The sequence below is a fragment of the Hippichthys cyanospilos genome, chromosome 15 (assembly GCF_059441005.1).
Source record: "Hippichthys cyanospilos isolate Australia breed blue-spotted pipefish chromosome 15, RoL_Hcya_1.0, whole genome shotgun sequence".
Lineage (NCBI taxonomy): Eukaryota > Metazoa > Chordata > Actinopteri > Syngnathiformes > Syngnathidae > Hippichthys > Hippichthys cyanospilos.
In genome coordinates, this window is record NC_142383.1 from 466,449 (window position 1) to 470,808 (window position 4,360).

General features: G+C 43.6%; 1 protein-coding gene across 1 annotated transcript in view; it reads right to left on the reverse strand.

Annotated features, from left to right (window-relative positions):
- The window catches only part of june (JunE proto-oncogene, AP-1 transcription factor subunit), a 65,255-nt gene extending 64,107 nt beyond the window's left edge, over nt 1–1,148 (reverse strand). Inside the window, exon 1 of the mRNA XM_088435134.1 lies at nt 1,052–1,148. The gene's annotated coding sequence lies outside the window, so the exon portion shown is untranslated. The remainder of the gene's footprint in view (nt 1–1,051) is intronic.
- Between the last annotated feature and the right edge of the window lie 3,212 nt (nt 1,149–4,360).

Here is a 4,360-nt window from a genome sequence, read left to right on the forward strand (position 1 = left end):
AAGTTGCTCACCCTGGTCCAATGTCTGCTCAGGGAATTTGTGTGAATGCTCAGGCACATTCAAAATTAGAGGGAACATTGGTTTCTTGTATTTCATTTTAGAATTGGTCTAACGTGAAAATACATCAAATCCATTCTTGCACGTAGACATGGCTTTGACAAAAGTGAGAAACATCTGAAAAGAATATTTAGGACGAAGGGGCTTTCTCGTCGTGATGGCTACTTAGGTAAAGTTGGTAAGACAGTGCCATACTCGCACTTTCGTGATCCAGTTAAGTTGAATCAAGTTGCCCCTCCTTGCCCTATCAGTCATGAGTCCACCATCCCCTCCCGCCTCCCTTTTTTTTTCATTTCGTCTTTTAAAATTAGTTTTTCTTTTGTCGTTTTGTTTCGTCTTTTGAAATACTGTAGTAAAAGGTTTAATGATTTAAGATTTAATTAATGTACTGCAGTAATATTTGTCTGAAATATGTATAGTATGAATACTTTTCACATTAAAAAATAAAATAAAAAAAAACCTCGCGGTTTTCACTGATCACCGGGGTCCACATCATCTGTGTGTGTGTGTGTGTATATATATATATATATATATATATATATATATATATATATATATATATATATATATATATATATATATATATATATATATATATATATGGGGGGGGGGGGGGGGTATGAACTGTTATGCACGCCGAATCATTCCCCGAATCGCTGGGCTTTCTGTCGCTGTTGTACTTTTTGTCCACTTTTTTGTCGCGCGAGGAGAGGGAAAAGAAGTGGAGCGAGCTTGCTGTGCACTTTACGGTAGATCCAGAAAGAAGAGCATTGCTGAGAACTTTCACTTTTCTGGCATGTGACAAGCCAATATTTTCACCGACAGCACCTTTATTTTTGCGGCAATACTCGCCTGCCAAAAAATAAAAGTTTCAATGTCGCAATCAAGTGGCTGAGACCGTGCTAAATATTGTGCTGACAATGCTGCGCTATCGTTAGCTTAGTACAGTAACATCGGTTCAACAGCTGTTAAGTGAAGAAAACGCTGTACATACCAGTTGTCCCAAGTTCTCGCTTCCGCCTTTCTACAAGCCAGGTGAGTGCTCTTGCTTGGCTGTTTTGTATTGAAAGCTCAGCTGTCCTTGTTGGATCGCTCCTGGCGACCGCAAAGCGGCCGCCATGATTCATTCCTGCCCCTTGCGTGAGCCGTTGAATGTTCCCGAAGTTGGTTGGCTGTTGCGACACCAAACGTGGAAAAAGTAAAAAAAAAAAAAAAAAAACTTCACACGAAAGGCAAAATTTTGCTTCTCGTGACCGCGCGCGGCACTTCGCATCTCTCCATTCGCGTCCATTGCGTAGCCCGACGTGCATTTGCACACAGTCACGTGAATTCCATTGACTGCAATACAAAACGCTCCGCTTTTTCGCCTCGTTTGCATTCGGTGTGCGCATACCATTTAACTAAATCATCTCCAAAACATTATTTCGGGTGCAGCCCACGCGGCCCGGTACTAGTTGATCCTCGGATCGGTACCGGTCTGCGGACCGGGGGTTGGGGACCACTGGTTTAGAGTATACGAGGATGAAGCCTGTGACAACCCCCCGTTGGGGCCCTTTTGTGGGAGCTGGAGGAACAAGTCCAGCAGGCGGTCGGATCCAGGCATGCTGATTGTCCGGCCGGCAAGTTATTTGTGACCCCGGGTTTCTGGGCAGCGGTCTTGGACTTGGGACACAGTTCCAAACTGGCATGCCATCATGGGATCAGCTGTTGGTCTACTTGGTCAATCAGCGGTTCAGGTGGCCGGACTGGCGAAGGGACATCATTGACTTTATTGCCGCCTATAACACTCATGACAGTGGTGGACAGGTTCTCCAAGATGGTACACTTCATGGCACTCAAGGGCCTCTGTGAAGGAATTCATATATTAGGTTGTTATCATTATGTGCTTATTTCTCGTCTAGAATAGTGTGCATTGCTATCCATGTGTGCAGTCCTAGTTCATCTTGCTCCAGTCCTTAGATAAAGCTGTTGACGAAGGAAAGTGAGAGCTGGGACCTTGGCCCAGCTGTTGGTGGCGCCCGACTGGCACCTTTTGTTATGTCTTGTAAGGTGCAATGCTTTTCTGAATAAAAAGCCAGGAGGGGCGGCTGGGCGAATTGAATTAGCGTTGGAGAACATACGAGTTCATTCGTCCAAGCTTTTTCCCTATTCCATGGTATGGAAAAGTCAATCTTGGCTAGTCTGAGTTACTCTTTTTGCTGCTTAGCAGCTAGGCTTGTCCTCGTCTTCTTTTAGAGATTTCTCTGACAGCCTCCCCTCTGCCCTGGTGCCAGCAGAACCCCTGATCCAACATGTGATCCGCCTCAGACGGAGAACCGCAGTTTGATTACCGGCTGTGGAAAGCTTTCGGGCAAACCATGGGAGCATCCATCAGTCTGACATCAGGCTACCATCCATATTCCAACAGACAGGTCGAGCGCGCTAATCAAGCACTTGAAGCCTCGCTGCTCTGTGTCTACCAGCAGAACCCATCCACCTGGGCCACTTACTTCTCCTGGGTGGAATATGCCTACAACTTGGGTCCTTCATCCGCCACCGGCATGTCCCCGTTCCATGTCGTCTATGGATATCAACACCGGTTTTTCCATTTGCAGGTACCAAACTCCTTTTAATATCTCTTAAACCGTTGGCCCGATCAATTTCAAGTTTCAAATTTGTCCATTATCAGACATATGAGCACAAATGGGTAAAATTTTGTAAAGATCAGCTTAGATATATATGATAGGGGCGGGGCTTCAAAATATGTGTTTCAAATTTCCTTCACCACGAGTGACAAAAACCTTAACTCTGTTTTTGTACTGTGCTAATGCTGTTTGAGCAAATTAACTAAAAATTGGCCAGAATGGAGTTGAGGTATGGAACATAAAGGTTCTCAAACATGACGACTTTAAGGTAATAGGTGTGGCGTGTAAGTCCGATGTCTCACCAATAGGAACAAAGTTACTGTAATTGGACCCAGATGGTCTTACCTTTTCAAAAGTTCATATAGTTGATGGTCAGTAGTGGCGGCAAAAAACATAGTATTTTTTTAAACATTTTTACGTACTTTGTTGAGCCCGTTGAAGTAATGTCACGGAAATTTGGTCTGACAGGCCTCCAGACATACCTAATGCCCTCCACCAAATCATGCGAATTTCTGATAATGGCCGTGGCATATACGCCTCTTTTACTTCCCAAGATTTAATGGAACAGTAAAAGCTGCTGTAGTTTGATCCAGATAATCTGATCTTCGCACAATTTCAGACATGGTACGAAAGTCCATACCTGAACTCAACTAGTGGTAGCAAAAACTGTCAATGTCGTTGAACGATTGCAGCCAAACCCAGTTGGTTTGACGTACAGCTACAAAATTTTTTACACATATGTAGGATGCTAAAACGTAAATAAAAAAATCAATGAGAGCCATATGAAAGGATGCACAATAATAGAGTTACGGATTTTTTAATGAGTAATTTTGACCCATTTATGTGCATTTGCAAGTCTTCAGCTACTGCCTTCTTCTCTTAAATGGTCGGCCCGATCAACTTCCAATTTGGTGGGGACCATTATCATGCCACGTTCAGATGGAGCGCGAAGAGCATTCGGTTTTGTATTGTAGTCAATGGAGTTCGCGCGATGACGCGTCGAGCGACGCGATGGACATGATGGAGCGACGCGTGGTGCGTAATTACGCGTAACCCGAGAAGTTAAAAAAATTGAACTTTTGTCGCGTGACGCGCCGCGTCAGCCAATCAGCTTCGGGAACGTTCAACATCTCAAGCAGGGGGCAGGAAGAAATCATGGCGGCTGCTTTGCGGTCACCGGGAGCTGTCCAACACGGCCAGCTGAGCTTTCAATACAAAACGGAGCCAAGCAAGAGCACTCACCTGGCTCGTAGAAAGGCGGAAGGGAGAACTATATTGAAAAAGAAAAAGCTATATTTTTACATGTATGTACTTTGTTGAGCCTGTTGAAGTAATATCACTGAATTTTTTTCTGACAGGCCTTCAGACACATCTAATTTCCTCCACCATATATTGCGATGTTTTGATAATGGGCGTGGCCTATACAGCAGTGCTCATTATGACTTTATCGAAACTAAATGCTGCTGTAATTTGACCCAGATGATCTCGTCTTGTGACAATTTTTCACACATTGAATGAGAGTCTATTCCTACAGACATCAACAAACATACATTCCATTATAGTGCTAGCTTCATCTTGTGGCAGGAAATAATATAACACCATTTTTTCAATTCTATTTACTTAGTTGAGCCTATTGAACAAATGCTTATAAAAATTTGACCTTTTCTAAAACATTGGGT